This window comes from Furipterus horrens, unplaced genomic scaffold (genome assembly GCF_987537825.1).
Source record: "Furipterus horrens unplaced genomic scaffold, mFurHor1.1.pri manual_scaffold_17, whole genome shotgun sequence".
Lineage (NCBI taxonomy): Eukaryota > Metazoa > Chordata > Mammalia > Chiroptera > Furipteridae > Furipterus > Furipterus horrens.
Window position 1 is genome coordinate 64,851,905 of NW_028327187.1, and position 22,679 is coordinate 64,874,583.

Below are 22,679 nucleotides of genomic sequence, written 5' to 3' on the forward strand. Positions count from 1 at the left end.
ATAAAAGTATGAAGAATAAAATGGCAATAAATACATATCTAACAACAATTGAATCTAAAAAACAGTAAGCAAATAAGCAGAACAGGAATGGACTCATAGATAAAGAGAACATTTCAATGGTTGCCAGATGGTAGGGTGTTTGGGAGAATGAGTTAAAAAGTGGAAAAGACTAAGAAGTACAAATTGGCTGTTACAAAAAATAGTCATGCAGATATAAAGTACAGCATAGGGAATATAGTCAATAACATCCTAATTAATATGTATGGTGTCATATAGGTAAGATTTATTGAATGATCACTTAAAGTTATATAATGTCTGATCACTGGGGTGTACAATTGAAACTAATATTGTATGTCAGCTTTAATTGAAAAATAAAAATAATTTAAATTTAAAAAATTAGCAAACACAATTCAGCAACACATTAAAAATATCATACACCATGATCAAATGGGATTTATTCCAGGGATGCAAGGCTAATGTAATTTCTGCAAATCAATAAGTGTGATATACCACATAAACACAATGAAGGATAAAAATCATATGATCATATGAATAGATGCAGAAAAAGCATTTAACAAAATCCAGCACCAATTTATGAAAAAAACTCTCAGCAGAGTGGGAATAGAGGGAACATATCTTAACATAATAAAGGCCATATATGACAAACACACAGCCAACATCATACTCAATGGAAAAAAACAACTAGAACTGACAAATGAGCCCAGTAAAGTAGCAGGATACAAAATAAACATCCAGATATCAGTTACATTTTTGTACACCAAAAGTGAACTATCAGAGAGGGAAACTAAGAAAACAATCCCATTTATAATTGCATCAAAAAATAAACTACCTAGAAATATATTTAACCAAGGAAGTAAAATACCTATACTCAGAAATTATAAGATTCTAAAGAAAGAAGCTGAAGAAGATACAAATAAGTGAAAGTGTATACCATGTTTATGGATAGGAAAATTAACATCAGTAAAATGTCCATACTACTCAAAGCAACCTATAGATTCAACATAATTCTTATAAACATACTAATGATGTATTTTAGAGAACTAGAACAAGTATTCCATAAATCTATATAAAATCACAAGAGAATCTGTAAAGCCACAGCAATCTTGAGAAGGAAGAACAAAGTTGGAGGAATCATGCTACCAGATATCAAACTACACTACAAGGCTATTGTAATCAAATCAGCATGGTACTGGCATAAAAACAGATACAGAGATCAATGGAACATAATAGAGATCTCAGAAATAAACCCATGCTTTTATCTTCAATTAATATTTGAAAAAGGAGCCCAGAACACACAATGGGGTAAAGATAATCTATTCAATAAAGAGTGTTGGGAAAACTGAACAGATAAATGCAAAAAAAAAACCAGACTACCTTCTTACACCATACCCAAGAATAGACTCAAAATGAATTAAGACTATATGTTAGACTCAAAAATCATAAAAATCATAGAAGAAAGCATGGGCATTAAAATCTCAGATATTTCTTGTAGCAATGTTTTTCTGATATATTGCTTCTGGGAAGGGAAACGAACAAACAAAATAAACAAATGGGACTATATCAAAGTAAAAAGCTTCTGCATAGCATAAAACCCAATAAGAAAATGAAAAGACAACTAATCGAATGGGAGAACATATTCATCCATGATACTTCTGATAAGGGTTAATGTAAAAAATTCATAAAGAACTTATAAAACAAAACACCAAAATAACCCAATCATATTTAAAAATAGGCAAAGTACCTGATTAGACACTTCTTCAAAGAGGACATACAGATGGCCAATAGATATATGAAAAGATGCTCAAAGACACTACTCATCAGAGCAATGCAAATTAACACCACAATGAGATATCACCTCACCTGTAAGAATGGCTATCAATCATTAATAAATCAATAAACAACAAGTGCTGGTGAGGACATGGAGAAAAGGAAACCCTAGTGCATTGTTGGTGGGAAGGCAGATGGGTGCAACCACTGCGGAAAGCAGTATGGAGATACCTGGAAAAACAAAGAACAGAACTGCCTTATAACCCAGCAATTTTACTTCTGGGAATATATCAGAAGAAACCTGAAACACTAATTTGAAAGAACATATGCACCCCTATGTACATTGCAGTGTTATTGACAATAACCATGATTTGGAAGCAGCCCAAGTGTTCATCAGTAGATAAATGGACAAAAAAACTATAGTACACTTACACAATGGAATACTACTTGGCCCTAAAAAGAATGAAATCTTCCTTTTCATGACAGCATGGATGGACCTGGAGACAGAAGCTAAGTGAGAGAAGCCAGTCAGAAAATACAAGCATCATGTGATTTCACTCATATTTGTAATCTAATGAACAAATCAACCAACAAAAATATAGGGACAGACTCACAAATACAAAGAACAGACTGACAGCTATCAGAGGATAGGGGGTTTAGGGGGCTGGGTGAAAAAGGTGAAGGGATTAAGCAAAGAAAAAAAAAAAAACCTCATAGACACAGACTTTTAATATGGTGATTACCGGAGTGAAAGGAGGGTGGAAGAGGTAGAAGAGGGTAAAGGGGGGTAAATGTTGTGGAGGGCGACTTGATATGGGGTTGTGAACATGCAATACAATATAGAGATGATGTATAATTTTATTAACTAATGTCTCCCCAATAAATTGAATAATTTTTTAAAAAGAACTTATGTGAAGGAAACATCTGACTTCAATCAATACATGTCCAAAGCAGCCCCGGTCTTTATGTCTCAGTTGGGTGAAGGGTCATCCCATAACCAAAAGGTTGTGGGTTTGATTCCTGGTCAGGATGCATACCTAGGTTTTGGGTTCCAACCCTGGACAGGGAAAATATGATTCCTTGTCTGCGCATATGTGGGATGCAACCCATCGATGTTTCTCTCTGACATCAATTTTTCTCTCTCCTTTCCTCTCTTTTGTTCCTGTCTCTCTTAAAAATGCAATGAAAAAAAAAAAAAAGTCCTTGGGTGAGGATTAAAAAAAAAGAAAGAAACTAATGAGTAATTAAAATTACAAAACAGAAAAGAAGTGATAATGTTAATTTTGAAAAATAGAAAAATACTATCTTCATAGTCATAGGAATTTAAATTACAACAAAAGATATTACCACTGTATATTTATTGGTACAATTTTTAATAAGTTTTATTTTTACATTTATATTACATTTGTGTGTTATTTTCTTTTCACTACCAGCTGTCTCAATCCCTCACTGAAAGTAAGAATACAATAAATAAATAAAAACTACTGTTTTTGAGGTTTGGTCATATTTATTTATTCTTGATGATTCTGTACATTAATACAATCTTAATGGAAGATACATTTTCTATAAAATTCAAGAGCATAGATTGGCACAACCAAAGAAAATAATCAAATCAAAGAAAGGTATATATAGCTAAAAAGTGAAAGTATAAAGTTATTTTTAATAGAGAAAGATACGCTAAGTGAAATAGATCAAACAGAGAAAGACACATACCATATAATTTCACTTATATGTGGAATCTAAAAAACAAATTAAACAAAGGAACAGAAACAAACTTACAGATAACAAAGAACATGGTTGCCAAATGGAATGTGGTTTGGGGCATAGGTGAAAAAGGAAAGGGATTAAGGCAGTGGTTCTCAACCTTCTTAATGCCGCGACTCTTTAATACATTTCCTCATGTTGTGGTGACCCCCAACCATAACTAAAGCATAGTGATTAATCACAAAAACAATATGTAATTATATATATGTTTTCCAATGGTCTTAGGCGACCCACGTGAAAGGGTCGTTCGACCCCCAAAGGGGTGGCGACCCACAGGTTGAGAACCGCTGGATTAAGGAGAACAAATTGCCAATTATAAAACGTCACAGGGATGTAAAGTATAGCATAGGGAACACAGTGAATAACATTATAGTAACTATGTGTGGCGTCAGATGGATACTACACTTATTGGGTTGATCACTACATAAGTCATATATATATAAAACCACTATGTCATACACCTGAAACTAATATAATATTGTATGTCAACTGTAATTGAAAAAAATGTAAATATTTAAGAAAAAGTTTAGAGTTCTTTGTGTCCTATAGTACAAGGGTTGATTTGATGAAGTTTGCACAGCAATTTGAGCCAATATTACAGAATAAAAATAATTATGAAGAAAAGGCAGCATGACAGAAAGAATATCATGCTTTAAAAATACTAAGTGTAATAAATGCAAATCGTCGTCGGCAGCCGTCCGTCTCGAGAGACGATGGTGTAGCTTCTTAAGAGTCTATCTGCACCGCCGAGAATGGCTGTGCAGTCCGACTTGGGAGTGACATGGTATCTGTCTCCTCCCATGTTGAATCGACATCTTGTGATGACGCTGAAGCTACAGAGCCTGGGCAGGGTAATATGGAGGGTCTGCTGTTGCCCATGCAGCAGACCCCCCCTCTCTTCGCAGCTGAAGGGTCCAAGGGAAAGACGGAGTCAATACAGCTTGGCTTCAGGTGCGCCGCAGGAGTTGCCGGTGTTGACTACAACGTCAAACCGCCTTAGGGACTCCGGCTCCGGATTTTCTGTCGGGGTTTACTCCCTTAGCCTTTCCCCTGAAGAGGTATGCTGCAAGGCAGCGGAGGTTTTTTGGAGTCAGAGTTTTCCTTCTCTGATGTACCCTGACTGGAAGATCGAACCAGCGACACTTAGCTCGCAGGCCGACGCTCAATCCACTGAGCTAAACCAGCCAGGGCAAAATAAATGCAAATAAAGAACATGTAATTCCTTATGGGAAAAGACTGGAGAAAAACAAACAAGGAAACAAAAAAACTGACCTTTGTCTTAGATTCTTGAGAGTTGGAAATTAAAAACATCTTTCTGTTTCCTTAATGTTGTTTAAAATATATATATATACAATAAAAATTAAAGTAATGCAAAGGCTTACATAATAGTCCACTTAATCCTGGGCCAACAGAATGAGCCTCCTACCCAAGATATTTTTTGTAAAAACATTCATTCAAATATGTTATTGTCTTTAAACACTCAGAAATTCTACATGCTCCTTCCTAAATACATATTGTCACAGAAAAGAAACCCTTTTGCTCATTGAATTTATATACAATTTTGTCAAACATTCCCTTTTTTGCAAAAGTAGCAGAGAAAAAGCAACCCTTATTTCATAGTAGCTAATGTATTAATTTGATCCAAACTAATTTGAAAACAGATTAAAACAAATTAAGCAAATTAAATTCCATTGGAAATAAAATTTATTCTTACAATCTAAATAGAAGAACTGGTTGACTTCTTGAGTTAATCTGCCTTCAGGCAGGTAAGTATATAATCAACAAATATAAATGGGTTTCAATTCTCTTCTCGAGCTCTATTAAGTTTTTGAAAACAAGGATCATGTCTTGTTTACTATTATATTCTTGTCACTTCTTATGGTTTTGGTCACACAGTAAATTCTGTATGGATAAATAAGTGGATAATAAAGACTATTTCTAAGGAAAGACACCAGAATTTTTTTCATATACATGATGACTTGCCTTAGTGGCAAATTTCTTCCTTTTGCATATTAAAACAAGAATTTCAGTAGAAAAAAATCACTGCTGCACAGGGCTTAGTCTACTTAGTATATAGGTAATGACTGATAAGCAATACTTACTGTAAGCATTATCTTTGTGTTTCTCCTTGAAGTTTATTAATATAATACTGGGAAGAAGGGTAAGACAAATCTTACTATCGCAATTTGATATATGAAAAAAAATAGACAAATTCTAGCTCTTACACTTCCAAGTGTTGTAACTTTGGTCATGTTAATTCTCAGTTTTCTCACCTATAAAATGGGATAAAAATGGTTCTTACCTAATAAGATCATTGTAAGGATTAAATACAGTCATATAAAGCAGTACTTAGAATAGCTCTGACATTACTACAAGCTCAATAGATGTGAACTGCTATCATCACTGCCACTCTTTTATTGTTGTCATAAAATTTACAGTTATAAAATCTTAAAAGATGCCCACAAGTGCTTTCTGAATTACTTGGGTTTATATTATGTTTATAAAGTATTTTAATTGAACTTTGTATACAGTTATATGGTATCTATACTTTATGACTGGTAACATTTTTTACTAAATTGATATTTTATTTAAAAGTGATTAAACTAAGTGTGCAAATATCCAGTTCAGCTATTAATTTTGTCAAAAACACTAATAAAGGTATCACCTGAATGATAAAGGATTGGTTAAGAGAGGTGCCAAAATTCAATAAAATGACAATAGGTCTAATTCATGGTTCGAGAGACTGACAGTGTCAAATACAAGGAGGCAATGTGGAGATAACTGGAGGCCATAAAATACTGACATTATAATGAGGGCAATGCCAAAAGTCAAAATACAGAGCATATTTAGAAAATATAGTCAAAGTAACCAGTAACAGGAACAGAATAGGGTCACAAGCTATTAAAAAAACTTCAAAATAATATCATTCCTGCAAAGGATGCTTTTAATATGGCATAAGTACCACCACCATGCTGAGTATGCCTTATTCATAGCACCTTAAAAGCACTGCCTGACCCTTGAAAGGTATGACTATCTTGATTTTTTTTTGTCAAATATACTATCTTAAAGCCACCAGTCTTTATTAATTTGTTTTGACATAATCTCAGCAGAGTTTAAAATGGGTCAATTGCTAAAAGAATGTATAATTATTGCTCAGAATTAGAATAGATATGACTAAGATATATGGATATTATAGATCAACCATTTGAATATGTGCATTATATATGTCTCTATATATTTATGTATGAATGAATTATTTCAATGTGCCTATTTAAAAAAGATTTTAAGACATAGTATCCAGTTTCCTACTAAATTCCAGTGAGTATGAAACAGTGCTTTAGGACTCCATAATAAGAACATTCATAGTCATTCCTATATTTAAATAGGTTGTTCTTTTTTTAACGTTTCATTTTCAGAAGTAGTTCAGGAGACGAAGAGTTCAAAAATGCCAATAAAGAGGTATATACTTTTATTAATATTATACCTTGTCTAGCTCTTTTTAAAGTAGGTAACCTTTAAGAAGTACTTAAATCAAGAATGGAAATGTAAGAGATCATATATTTAGATATCTTCATGGCTGAAAACATTTCAAATAATTCAATTCCATAGAAGCAGAGTAAAAGCCAAAGCATTAAGTTGCCATTAATATCAATATGGTTTAAAGAAGTCTTCCTTCCCCGGCCACCCACCCAGCCCTGGTTCAAATCAGGCTGGAAAACAGTGGCTGGTATGCAAAGGTCCCAACTTCTGTGCTGAAAAGACGAATATTTCACAAGAACTAGAACATTCTGGGAGATTTTAAAAAAAGGAAAAATAGACGATGCTTCAATAAAGGGGCAAGGGACATGATGCTAAAGGAACAAATGTCTCTGGAACAAACTTTTCATAAATGTTTACTTGAAAGGATTGAATGTAGAATTATGCCACTGGCAAATATTAGTATATGTTATAAATATACATATACATACACAGAACATACATGTATGCACATATACACGTATAAATATATTCTACATATATATGAAATATAAACCATTTAAATTATAGACCATGACAAATTGAGTTATTTTTATAAGCCCTATATTATCTTTTTTTGCTAATTACATGTCTACACACACACATATATACATATATATGTGTGTGTGTATACACATACACATTCAATCATAAAAAGAAAACCCTATGGGATGATAGTTTAGATCAATGGTTTTCAACCTTCCTAATGCCACGACCCTTTAAATACAGTTCCTCATGTTGTGGTAACCCCCAACCATAAAATTATTTTCATTGCTACTTCATAACTGTAATTTTGCTACTGTTATGAATTGTAATGTAAATATCTGATATGCAGGATGTATTTTCATTGTTACAAATTGAACATAAAGCATAGTGATTAACCACAAAAACAATATGTAATTATATATGTTTTCCGATGGTCTTAGGCGACCCCTGTGAAAGGGTTGTTCGACACCCAAAGGGGTGGAGACCCACAGGTTGAGAACCGCTGGTTTAGATCAAGGGTGGCTGACTATTATAAGGGAAGACTACTATAGCAGGATAAGGAAAACATACTCAGACTACTGCCTTGCACCTGAAATATGCTGATGATGAAGCTCTCTTCTTCCCACCTCAATGCCATGCTCCCAACCCATATTATGCTCTGCTTGCTATTTCTTCTTCCTATATTGACTTTATTTTTTTTAATTTACTTTTTTAACAAGGTTATTTTATTTTATTTAATTTTAACTTTATTTTATTTATCTGTTTTTAGAGAGAGGGGAAAGGAGAAAGAGAGGAAGCGAAACATCAATGTGAGGTTGCCTCTCACACACCCCCAACTGGGGATCTGGCATGCAACCTAGTCATGTGCCCTGACTGGGAATGGAACCAGCGACACTTGGTCACAGGTTGACGCTCAATCCACTGAGCCACAGCAGAGAGGGCTCTACATTGACTTTCCCTCACATTTGATAAACTTTGACCACAGCTCATATGCCCACCTAATATATTAAAATTACAAAGAATATCTCCAGCTTTTCTTTCTTAACAGTGCAGTCAGGAATGGAGCTAACAAATGAATCTGTTGGGAAATCACTGGAGGAAACATATTGGGCAAGGGCTATAAAGCGAAGAATAAACAAATGGGACTACATCAAATTTAAAAGCTTCTGTTTTGCAAAATGAAAAAAAAAAAAAAAAAAAAACCATACGGGAAAACATATTCTCCAATGATACCTTGGGCAAGGATTTGATCTCCAAAATATATAAAGAACTCATACAACTCAACACCAGGGGATAAACAATCCAATTAAAAATGGGCAAAGGACCTGAACAGACACTTCTCCAAGGAGGACATATGAAAGGCTCATAGACATATGAAAGGATGCTCAACATCACTAGCCATCAGAGAGATGCAAATTAAAACTGCAATGAGACACTTCCAGCCAAGATGGAGATGTAAATATACAAGCTGTGTCTCCTCACAACTAAGAAGGAATTTATAACCACTTCAAAACTAAAGAAAAAAACCCAGAAAATCAAAACTACAGGGAAGTTCAGCAAAGAAATAAAGAGGAAATATTCAGCCAGAAGGGTAGGAGGGGTGGAACCAGAACAGAAAGAGGAGCAGAGCAGCAGCTGCAGGGTGGTACTTGGCAGGCAGCATGGCTAGAGGCAGTGGCGAATGGAGGGAGCACAGTGGGTGAGCCCAGCTAGCAGTACAGTGATTGTAGCCATGGGGAAAAACACATTCATACAGTTTAAACCTGAGAAGCGATCCTAGCCCCAAACCAGATGGATCCCAGCCCCAGACCAGACCATGTAGCTTGTGGTTCCAGCACCAGGGAAAATAGAGCCACATTGCTTCTGACTGAAAAAGCCATTCGGGGTTGAGGCAGAGGAAGAAGCTACCAGACTCAAAAAGGAGGCAGCTTGCTTAGTATGGGAAGGGGAGAAGTGCCTGGAAAAGCAGCAGCAACCAGCACTGTTCCCTCTTAGACCCCTCCCCAACATACAGCGCCAAAATGGAGTGAAACTGGCTGCCAGCACTAATGAAAACCTAAGGCTCTAACTTCTATAACATAACAGGTGAGACAGCCCTACCCAGATCACAGAGGTAAACACAGAAAGCTGTCAAGATGAGGAGACAGGAAAGTATGGCCCAGAACGGCAGTCAGATCAAGGTCCCAGTGACACAACTAAACAACAAGCAGATAGCAAACTTAATAGATGAGGAGACAGCAAATCTAACAGATGTATAGTTTAAGGCATTGGTGATAAAGACGTTCACAGACTTGACAGAAAAGGTTAAGCAGTATGGGGAAAGAATGAAGGCTATCCTGGGTGAAATGAAGGAAAATCCACATGAAACAAGGGTGAAGAAAAGGAAACCAGGGTTCAAATGAACAAATTGAAACATAAGGAAGAAATGGAAGGTCAACCAGTATAGAAGGAGAAAATGAGAATTGGAAAAAATGAGGAGAGGCTTATAAATCTCTGGGATAGCTTTAAACATGCCAACATCCAAATCATAGGGTTGCCAGAAGGTGAAGAGGGAGAACAAGAAATTGAAAAATTATGTGAAAAAATAATGAAGGAAAACTTCCCTAATTTGGAGAAGGAAATGGACATCTGGGCCCAGGAAGCACAGAGAGTCCCAAACAAACTAGACCCAGGGAGGTCCACACCAAGACACATCATAATCAAAATGCCAAAGGTTAAGTATAAAGAGATAATCTTAAAAGCAGCAAGAGAGAAGAGGAGAACTATTTACAAAGGGGTACCTGTAAGACTGTCAGCTGATTTTTCAAAAGAAACTTTGCAGGAAAGAAGGGACTGGCAGGAAATATTCAAAGTGATAAAAAGCAAGGGCCTGCAACTAAGATTACTCTATCCAGCAATGCTATCATTTAGAATGGAAGGGCAGAGAAAGTGCTTCCCAAACAAGTAAACCTGAAGGAGTTCATCATCAGCAAGCCATTATTATATGAAATGTTAAAGGGACTTATTTAAGAAAAAGATCAAAACTATGAACATTAAAATGAAAACGGTATCACAACTATCAACAACAGAAGCTAAGGAATGGAAACAAAGGCAAACTAAGCAGACAACCATAGTGGGAACAGAATCATAGGTATGGGGAACATGGGGGAGAGGTCAGCTGGGAGGGATAAGGGGGAAGAGGGAGGTAAATGGGGAAGGAATTAAGAAGCATAGTAGGAGGATGCAGAACGGGCAGGAGGATGTTGAGATGAGCTTATATGCACAACCCATGGACATGGATTAGGTGGGTGGAACTTCTGGAGAGGGGGGTTGCTATGTGGAAGGGAGCAAAGGGAAAAGAAATTGGGACAACTGTAACAGCATAATCAATAAAACATACAAAAAAAGAATATTTTACACCTGAAACTAATATGTCATTATACCTCAATTTTAAAAATAGATAAAAAGAAACTTCAGCTCCTTATGAAACGTCTCTCCTTTTCCTCTCCCCTCTTTCCTTCATTCCCTCTCCCCCTCTGCTGTCTTTAGGAATATTAAATGTTTCCATATTTCTTGACTGTCCCTTCCTACAGTTTAAGAAGGATATTTATACTCTGAGTTATTTGAGAATAACCAATAAGATGTTAATATTATTCTTCATTGAGTTCTAAATATTTTCTTTTTTAAAATATATTTTATTGATTATGTTATTACAGTTGTCCCAGTTTTCTCCCTTTGCCCCACCTCTGCCTGGTATCCCTATTCCCTTCAGTAATACCCCCTTTGTTCATGTCCATGGGTCATGCATATAAGTGCTTTGGCTTCTCCATTTTCTATACTACTCTTCTTAACATCCCTCTATGTGTTTTGTACCTACCAATTTATACTTCTTAATCTCTGCACCTTTTTCCTCCATTCTCTCCCTTTCCCCTCCCAGTTGATAACCCTCCAAATGGTCTCTGTATCTGATTCTGTTCCTGTTCTCCTTGTTTGCTTAGTTTCTTTTTTTAGATTCAGTTGTTGATAGTTGTGAACTTATTGTCATTTTAATGTTCATAGTTTTGATCTTTTTCTTATATAATTCCATTTAGCATTTTATTTAATAACGGCTTGGTGATGATGAACTCCTTCAGGTTTACCTTGTTTGGGAAGCACTTTCTCTGCCCTTCCATTCTAAATGATAGTTTTGTTGGCTAGAGTAATCTAGGTTGTAGGTCCATGCTTTGACAGTCTTATAGGAACTCCTTTGTAGTAACTCTCATCTTTTCTCTTGCTGCATTTAAGATTCTCTCTTTATCTTCAACCTTTGGCATTTTAATTAAGATGTGTCTTGGTGTGGTCCTCCTTAGGTTCAACTTGTTTGGAATTCTGTGCTTCCTGGACTTGTATGTCTATTTCCTTTGCAAAATTAGGGAAGATTTCTTTCATTATTTTTTCAATAATTTTTCAATTTCTTGTTCTTCCTCTTCTCCTTCTGGCGCCTGTATGATTCAAATGTTGGTCGATTTGGAGATGTCCCAGAGGCTTCCTTGTTTTTTTTTTTTTTTGAAATTTTTAAAATTCTTGCTGTTCTGATTGAATGCTTTTTTCTTCTTTATATTCCAAATCATTTATTTGATTCTCAGTTTCATCCATTCCACTGTTGGTTCCCTGTATATTTTTCTTTATTTTACTTAATGCAACCTTCATTTCTGCCTGGGTCTTTTTATTCTGTTACAGTACCCAATGAGTTCTTTGAGCATCCTGTTAACCTGTATTTGAACTCTGCATCTGATAGATTGTTTATCTCCACTTCATTGAGTTCTTCTTCTGGAGTTTTGTTCTTTTCTTTCATTTGGGCCATAATTCTTTGTCGCCTCAATTTGGCAGCCTCCCTGTGTTTGTTTCTGTGTATTAGGTAGAGCTGCTTTGACTCCATGTCTTAGTAGTGTGGCCTATTGTAGAAAACCACACCTGTAAGTTGTATAGGGTAGAGCCTTAGGTAATTGCCAGGGCAGGGCAATTCATGTCACTGTTTTGTGTCTCTATGGGGGGAGAGCTCAGAGAGGGGACAATGGCCCTACCTGGCCTCTGGAGTTTTTCCTGGGAGGAAGTTGTTTCCCGGTACTCTCCCTGTTGCCAGTCACTTCACCTTCTCCTTGTAGGCCAGTGGTGCCCTTTCATTGTTGCCTTGGTGCTGCATCCCATTGGGGTGGGTCTGTGTAAGTCCTAAGATTATTGTGGACCTTTTAAGAGGAGTCTCTTGAGAATCCTACAGTTTTATTTCACCACCCCAACCCCCACTGTTTTTTACAGCCAGAAGTTATGGGTGTTCGAACCTTGGGCTGGGTGGTCTGGTCTGGGGCTGGCATCCCTCACTCCTGAGGTGCCCCTCCCAAGTTTTATCCACCACAGGTGAATGTGGGACCACCCATTCCTCTCCACACCACTCTGAATTTCTGTACCTCTCTGTGCCTCTCCATGTGTCTCGTTGTCTTCACCCCTCCTACCTGTCTGAATGAATGTGGCTTCTTTAATTCCTTGGTTGTCAGACTTCCATACAGCTTGATTTTCTAACAAATCTGGGCGATATTTGTTTTGTAGTCTAGTTGTAATTTTTGCTGTAGTTGTGCGAGGAGGTGACGCATGTTTGTCTATGCCTCCAACTTGACTGAAAGTTATAAATATTTTTTTCTTAACAAAACTATTTTTCAAAAATTCCTCTACACCAACTTTATTAACTGGTTATTGCCTTATGTATTGTATACTAAGTAATTATATAATGTGGGGAAAAGGCAAGATATCATTGTAGAATGCTGTTTTATGAAAAAAAAAGAGCCTTTAGCCAAATTAATACATAGTGCTGCTTAGTCATGACTTGAATATCATTCCGTGATGTACTGAATACAATACTGTGAATAAAATTGTCAATTAGTATTGATAGTATTCTGATGCCTTAAAGATAGTGGAAAAATTAAATTTGTAGGAGAAACTGAGAGATGTGCTTATCTCTTTTTTGAAAGCAGTTTACAGTGTAATAAAGAAATGGACAAATAAAAATAAAAGCATGAACGTATAGTGCTCCAAGGGCTATTGAATAGCGTCTGACTCAATTCCCATCTTTGCAGAAAGACTAGAAAAAAAAAATAGGCAAATCCTAATCTTCCATATGTTTAAATGCTGGTAAAGACACTTAAAAAATAACAAGGACCATCAGATCATGGGTATATATGTCTTTAAATTTACTATATACTTCAAAATATTTCTCCAAAGCAGTTGAACCAATTTATACTTTCAATAACAGGATACAGTATTTCCTTTGATACACATTCTGGCTAACTTTTAATATTATCAGACTTTTTAATTTTTGTCAGCCTAGTGGGTGTAAAAGGTGTCCTGCTGTGTTTTTAGATTGCATTTCTGTGATCACCAATGAGATTAAAAACTGTGGTACATTTACACAATGGAATACTATGTAGCAGAAAGAAAGAAGGAACTCCTGCCATTTGCAACAACATGGATGGAACTACAGAGAATTATGCTTAGTGAAATAAGCCAGGCAAAGAAAGAAAAATACCATATGATATCACCTAATACAGGAAACTAAAGAACAACACAAACAAAATAACTAAATAGAACAAAGAGCAGAATAGCAGTCAATAGTGGGGAGTGAGGAGGGAGAGAAGGGGGATACGTAAGGGAAGGGTTTAGTCAAAAAATGTGTATAAATGACTCATGGACATGGACAACGGGGAGGGATATAATTGTGGGAGAAGGGATGGGCTGGGAGGGGGGAGAGAAGTGGGGAAAAAATGGGACAACTGTAATTGAAAAACCAAAAAATAAAAAAAAAAACTATAAAAAATGAGATTAAAGATTTTCATTGACTCTTCAAAAAAATTTTGTTAGGTCTTTTTCCCATTTTGCTTTTGGTTATCTTTTTATTAAGTAGCAATAAGTTGTTTCAATATTGGAGATACTAACCCACTGTCAGTATTATGTGATGCAAATATCTCATCATAGTTGAGGTTTCAAGTTTTACTTTAAAAAAATAATACCCTGCCTTTTAATGAACAGACTTTTAAAAATTTTAATATAATCAGTTTCTATCGATCATTTCCATTACAGCTTAGACTCTTTGTGTCTTGTTTAAAAAGCCCAGAACAGCACAGGGCAAAGTTTCCAAGGCAGTTATGTGCTTGGGAGTTTGAGGAAATGTAAGAAGACCAGGTGGCTACAATGGAATGAGCAAGAGGAAGAGTATTTGGAGATGAGGTCAGATTGACAACAGAAGCCCAAAGCAGGTAGGGCCTCATAGGATATTGTAAAGACTTCAGCTTTTACTTTGAGATGCGAAGGTACTGTAAAGTTTTGAGCAGAAAAATAACGTTTTGATGAGTTAGGTTTTTAAAAAGATCACTCTTCCTGCTTTTTGAAATTAATCTATAGGTAAGCAAGGGAGGAAGCCAGAACAGTTAGGAAGATTTTTCAGTAACCCAGTCAGTAATCTTGGTGAGGACCAGGTGATGGCAGTGTTGTGAAAAATGATCAGAGAGAGTGGGATGCCCAGCTTGTAAGTGGGAACCTCTGTGTTTTGTGTGAGGAAAGAGTGATTTTCTAAATAGATAAAATCTTTAAAATGGGTGATGTTGATAAGGGCCAGAAGATTTTTGTTCAGAAGTGTGCCCAGTGCCTTATTGTGGAAAAGAGAGGCAAGCACAAGACTGGCCCATTTCTCCGTGGTCTGTTTTGGTGAAAGACAGATCAGGCCCCTGGATTTTCTTACACAGATTCCAATAAGAACAAAGGCATCACCTGGGGAGAGGCTAAACTGAATATTTGGAGAATATTTGGAGAATCTCAAGTACATCCCTGGAACAAAAATGATCTTTGCCGGCATTAAGATGAGTTCAGAAAGGGCAGATTTGATAGCTTATCTCAAAAAAGCTACTAATGAGTAATAGTTAGCCTCTGCCTTATTTATTAAAAATTTCTCATGACTTTTTTTATGTGTACAATATTTAAATTGATCTCATACACCAGAATTCAGATCATGAGTGGCTGATAGAACTTTTTGGTCCTTACTATGCCAATTTGATTAAAATATCCTGTATCTGAACTGTTGCCTTTTACTTCATGAAAGGCATTTTAGTATGGTTTGTGTATAATATCAAATAAATAATATTTAACACTTCTCACATTTTATAGATGATCTATAAGGTCAGATGCTTTAAAAATTCAACATGACAATATATAGAAGCAAGCTTTGTGAATTCTTTGTCAGAATAAGTTATAATTCAGGATTGGCTTGAATAGCTATTCAAAAAATGACTGTAGAATTTCTGTATATGTGTGTGATTGTTAATGGTGCTTTTTCCAACTCAGTAGAAGGATTAAAGTAGAAGAAAATAGATCATCAACACAAATTGTAAATTATGTGATCATAAGGCTTAGGAAATTAAAAACAAAATCAAAGATCATAAAAAAAGAGAAAAAAGATCAGATTCTCAAAATATTTTACAGGTAAATATTTGGAAATTGACTAGACATAATTTGTAAGAAAAATAGAGGATTAAAAATGAGTAATTCCTCATTTTAGGAGGTATTTTTCTTAAGTAACTAGAAAGAGAAAGTGATCATTAAAGATATGAGGGAGACAGCAGGTAGAGCAAGTATACGTTCAGATGTAAGGACTTCCTTTGGTGCATGTTACTGTTCTTATGCCCATCAGTTTTTCCAAATAGGGATGCCAAGATGGAAGTTCGAAATACGAGTCTAAACTTAGAGAGGTCATACCTGGATATATACATCTGGGGACATATAAATAGTCTTTGAAGTCATGAGACAAGGTTAGATTCCCAAGGGAATATAGATACAAAAGGGAAGAGGCCTGGAGTCTGATCCGTGAGACCCTGCAGTGCTTATAGGTCAGGAAGATGAAGAGGAACCAACAAAGAGTACTAAGCAGTGACCAGAGAAATAAAATGATATTTAAGTGGTGCCCTGGAAGCCAACTGAAAGAAATCTTGTATGGAGAGAGTGGTCAAATCTGTGAAATAAAATGAGGTCACATAAAATAAAAACTGAGAATTAAATATGAGATGTGACAACCTGCCCTGCACAACTGCTATTGGGATGGAGTGTGGTGCAGGAAGAGCTGGACTGGAGTAGATTTAAGAGTGAAGGAGAATGGAGGGATTAATAATAAGTGTTTTCTGCTAAGACATTTACATTTTCAACATATTTTCCCTATTCCAAAAGTAATAGTGCTTATTATGGAGAATTTAGGAAAGTCTTAAAAGAATATTAGTATTTTCTATTATCCATCGATAACTACTGTTAATATTTTGGCTTATAGCTCTTAGGTTTATTTTTTCTGTGCACTTGAGTAAATTGATTATCTAAACCAAAAATAAAAATGCAGTGTTCATATTATTGCTGTGATTTTCTTGCATAACAATGTATCATGTTTATTTTTCCTTTTCACTAAGCATATTCATGATTTTCTTTTTTTTATGCATGTTTTAATTTTTTTTCTTTTATTTTTTGGTTTTTCAATTACAGTTGTCCCATTTTTCCCCATTGCTCCCCCCACCCAGCCCATCCCTTCTCCCACAATCATATCCCTCCCTGTTGTCCATGTATATTCATGATTTTCAATGGTAGTATGGAATTTTATTATGTAGCATGGTTTATATATAGCCAATACCTTATTAGACATATAGGTTATTTCCAGTTTTCAACATCATTTTAAAAAATTCTATGATAAACATATGAATATGTAAAAATGGAATTTTACTGACTTATCCTTAAAGATTTAGACTATTAATCTATTGGAACATATTCAAAAGTGACATCACTGTTACAAATAACATCATGATTGTGGGAGAAGGGGTGGGCTGGGTGGGGGAGAACAATGGGGGTAAAATGGGACAACTGTAATTAAAAAACAGAAAAAAATGTAAAGACAGGAAAAATAAATAAAAGCATAATGAGACACCATCTCACACCTCTCAGAATGGCCATTAACAAACAAGTGCTGTTTAGGATGTGGAGAAAGGGGAACCCATTTGCACTGCTAGTGGGAATGCAAACTGGTGCAGCCACTATGGAAAGCTGTATGGAGATATCTCAAAAAATTAAAATGAATCTGTCTTACAACACAGCAACTCCATTTCTGAGTATATATCTGAAGGAATTCAAAACACTAATTCGAAGGAGCATAAGCTCTCCTATGTTCATTGCAGTGTTGTTTACAGTCAACAAGATACGGAAGCAGCCGAAGTGTCTATCAGTAGATGAGTGGATAAAACAACTATGGGACAATTACAAAATGGAATACTACTCAACCATAAAAAAGAAGAAGATTTTACCCTTTGCAATAGCATGGATGGACCTGGAGGACATTATGCTAAGTGAAATAAGCCAGTCAGTGAAAGACAAATACCATATGATTTCACTCATATGTGGAATCTAATGAACAAACTGAACTAAAAAACAAAATAGAGACAGACTCATATATAGAGAGCGGGCTGACAGCTCTGGGTAGAGGGGTGGGGATTAGGGGGTGGAGGGATTGAGCGAAGGCAAAAGGACTCATGAACATGTACAACAGTGTGTTGATTGCAGGGGGAGGGGAGTATAAGAGGTATAAATGGTAATGGAAAAATGCAAAGAAAATTTAAGAAATGTAAAAAGTGTTGGAAGTGTGCTGCTCTCTGCCACATGGCAATGGCGTCAGGCTTTATATGTCACACCTAATGATAAACACAAAACCCTTGCTTACTATCTACATGATCTGTACCTATGTTTAAAATGCATCCTTTTCCTCAAATTAGCTGCCTGTTTTCACTTCCATCAGAATATTTCAGTGCATGCAAATATAATCAAGACATTATATAGACACACATCAGTCTTTCTTTTAAGAAAATCTGTTGGTTACAAGTAGGTATTTGAGTGTTGAAGGGACTTTTAATATTAAAAAATATGGTGAGGAGTTAAAACCATAAAACTCTTATAAGACACTGGAAAATCTTCTTGACATTAGACTTGGAGATGATATTTTGGATTTGACACCTTATGGTGTCAACAGACAACAAAAGTAATAATAAACAAGTGGGACTACATCAAATGTAAAAGCTTCTGCACAAGAGAGGCAACTTATGAAATAGGGGAAAGTATTTGCAAACAATATGTTAGACAAGAGGTTAATATCTAAAATATGTAAGAAACTTATACAATCCAATAGCAAAAAAAAAAAAAAAAAAAAAATCCAACTACAAAATGGGAAAAGGCCCCAAATAAGACATTCCTACAAAGAAAATACACAATGGCCAACTGGTATAGCAAAAACTGCTTAACATCACTAAGCACCAGGAAATACAAATCCAAACCACAATCAGATGCTACCTCACACTTGTTGAGATGACTATTGTCAAAAAGTCAAAAGACAGCAAATGTTGCCAAGGATTCTTTTAAACATAAGTCAGATCTCATTACTCTCATAATCTCAACCTACTAATAATTTCCTATCAAACTCTGAATAAAAGCCAGTGTCCATCCCAGAGTCTTTATGTCATACATGCTCTTGTCCCTAGGTACATCTCTGATCTCTTTTCCTATCATGCTCTCACTCACTCACTTTGCTCTAGACACACTGGGTCCCTCAACTACATTATGCATGTGGAAGACTCAGGGTCTTCTGTATTCACTGTTTCCATTGCTTGCAATGTCCTTTACTGAGATACAAACATGGCTTGTTACTTCAGTTTCATCAATTTTCTGGCCAAACAACTCCATAAAGTGGCCTTCCTGACCACTATCTATAAGACAGCACCTTCTGTCATTCTCTATTCTCTTGCTTTAATTTTTTTATAATACATATGGCTAAATGGAATTATATTTGTCTGTTTCCACCCTCATTAACATGAGAACTTTGTTTTATTCACCACTGTGGCCCAAGTGTAAAGAATGGTGCAAGACATATGATAAGCCCTCAATAATTATTTGTTCAAGAAATATGTAAATAAATGAACTTCATGATAAGTTATATCTTAAAAGCATTTTATGGTTATAAATATAAACACACAATAGATGTTCATTATTAAAAGATTCCATGTTTGTGAATTTACCTACTTGCTGAAATTTATCTGTAACCCTGGTAAAAACTCATAGTAATTCTGTGGTTGTTCACAGACACACACATGTATGGAGTGGTGGAAAATTTGAGTTGTCCCAGGTACATGTTTCCTGCTGAGGTGAAACAAGATGACACTCTGACTTCCTGTTTTAGCTCAAACACTGCAAACAACTGTCCTTTTGCAATATGTTTAGTGTCATGTTTTTCTCATTTGGGTTTTTGGGGTTTTTTTTGGTGATCTTGCTTTTTAAAGTAACCCTCAAATATAGTACTGAGAAGTATTGTCTAGTATTCCTGTGAGTAAGGAGGTTGTGATGTGCATTACAGAGAGAATGTGTGTTAAATAGGCTTCGTTCAGGCATGAGTCATAGTGTCATTCACTGAGCTCAATGTTAATGAATTAGCCATGTATATTAAATAAGGTGTCTTTAAACAGAAACACATACAAAACAAGGTTATATTTTGATTGGTTGATGAAAATGTGACTGAGAGACCTCCCCTGGGAACAATGATTCAGTATTCACTAATTCAGTGTTCATCCTGACTTTATAAAACATAACTACTGTAAATAAGAATCAACTGTATATACCACATAGAAAATATTTAAAAATACAAGATATTACTGACAGCAAATACTAGTGTTAAGTATATTATGATTGCTGTGATCTTATTGCATATAATTTCATTTAAATTTATTATATTTGCATTTGTCGTGTCATTAAAGTTCATTATGACTTGCTGTTGTTCAAAATATATTACATTTATATATACATCCTATGATTCATCTCATTTTCTTTAATTCTTTCCTATTTAAGATATTTCTAATTATTCATTATAATAAATAATGTCACAATGAAATTCTTGTGTATAAATCTAGTGTCCATTTCTGATCATCTTCTTAGAACAAATTAAAGGTTTGCAATTAACTTGAGTCTCTTGCTACATGTTTCTTTCCAAAAAGTTGAAGTCATCATGAAGTTGGACCATTAATACCTAAGTAACTCCCTTACACCACCTGTACCAACACTGTATATGATATAGTTTGTTTTTAACCTCTGCCAGTTCAATAGCTATAAAGTAGTATCTTACTGTTTTATGTGCATTTCTTCCATTTTGATGAGCTTGACCATATTTGGTATGCTTTTCTTCTGAGAATGATCTGTGCATGTGCCATTTGTCCAGTTAAGGGTTAAAAAGCATTTCTAATGAATTTCTATGTAAGCTGGCATATATCTTGAGACAACTAAGAGCAATGTTTGAGATAACTCATTTTCCTTTGAACAATACTTAGAGAGGTTTCTAAGAGTAAAATATATACGAATGAATACACATGTTAATTTAAAGTATGCCTATACTTCCATGGAATAGTTTACTGAAGAAAAGTGACATATTATTTTTAAAAACAGGGACTGCAAGTCCCTATCCTATTGAGGTTAAATAAACATATGTTTAGTTGATGACCATATCCTTTAGGAAAGGTGGGCAATGGAGATATTTATTCTTCATTCATCATCATGGGTGTGTTACTATTCTCTGTGGACATGTAGAAGCAAACATCACTTCAATAAAACCCTTAATTCTAACAATACCATTTTTATATATTTATCAGTTTACTAAAGTTTTAGAGTAAACCACTAAATATTTGTATTTGTATGATGTCACTGGGTATTTCTAATTATAATAATTCATGTTCCTATTGAAATACAGAATTTGCTTTCTCAGTATCTCTAAAATTTATGAATACAATTTTCATATTTTATAGCTTTTCAACTCTGTTTTTGATATTACTCTCAGTGTTGTTACAGGGAAAATAACAGGGGATACAGAAGTAGCCAAAAGCTTAGCTCTTATTGTGTTACCTCGAGCACTTTACTTACTGTTTCTGAGATTCAGTCACCTTTTCTATAAAACCATGAGTAAAATATTGCCTACCACTTAGTAAGTTCTTTATAAATGGTAATGGTTATTGTTATCATTATTCAGTTTTAGGAAAAATGCATAATTAAAGGAATAAGCAGTACCTAGCATAAGCATTAGCATTGGGTTTTCTTCTACGAATGCAAGTACAATTCATTTCCTTAAAATGTACATCAAATAATGTTTTAAGATTTTTATTAGTTATTATAATATTTAAAATTCATGCCTTTTTATTTTCCTCTAAACATTTACTATTAATAACTTAGAATATTCAATTAAAACTATGTGCTTTTGCTTTTCTTTCATGTTTACACTAAGGACAAAGATAAAATTAAAAAATAGGATACTTCAATCTTAACGATCAACTCTTGAATGTAGAACAATGATTTTATATCAAAGTTTAGAGATGTTATTTAAAATAAGATGAGCCTTTGAAGTCATGTTTTTAAAGTCTTATTTCTAAAACACTATATAAGATGGAAAAAGTGTAAAAAAATAAAATTAATAACACCATACATTCTTCCAGAGAGCTTTATGATTTAACAAGTGACTTTTGACCTTCACTTTAAAAATAATACTAAACAAACAAAAAACCTGATCGAAATCATATACATATACAAAATAGAATACTACTTAGTCTCAAGAATAGGTGAAACACTGCTGTTTATGAGAGCATGGATGGATATCTTTAAACTATTATGCTAAGCGAAATAAGTCAGATGAAAATAACAAGAACCATATAATTTCATTCATATATGGAATTTAAAACAGCAAGCAACAAAGAAAATGTAAAAAAAACAAATAAACCAAAAAAACACCATAGACACAGGCAACAGTCTGGGGATACCAAAGGGGAAGTAGTAGATGGGGAGGAGGTAGAAGGGAGTAAAGGGGACCAAATAGACAGTGACGGAAGAAGACTTGACTTGGGGTGGTTAACACACAGAAAAATATACAGATGATGTATTACAGAATTGTACAGCTGAAACTTATATAATCTTATAAACCAATGTCACCCTGATAAATGTAATAAAAAAATTAAAAGATACTTAGGTCTCAAAGGGCTAAGGGAATTAGTGGCATTTCAGTTTGGAAAAGGTGCAGAAGCCTA

The 22,679-nt window shown here is 35.0% G+C and overlaps 1 protein-coding gene and 1 pseudogene across 2 annotated transcripts in view; one reads left to right on the forward strand and one right to left on the reverse strand.

The window, feature by feature from the left end:
* DIAPH2 (diaphanous related formin 2) overlaps nt 1-22,679 on the reverse strand; it is a 1,048,823-nt gene that overhangs the window by 469,162 nt on the left and 556,982 nt on the right. The window lies entirely within an intron of this gene.
* LOC149991143 (cytochrome c pseudogene) lies at nt 15,152-15,473 on the forward strand (annotated as a pseudogene).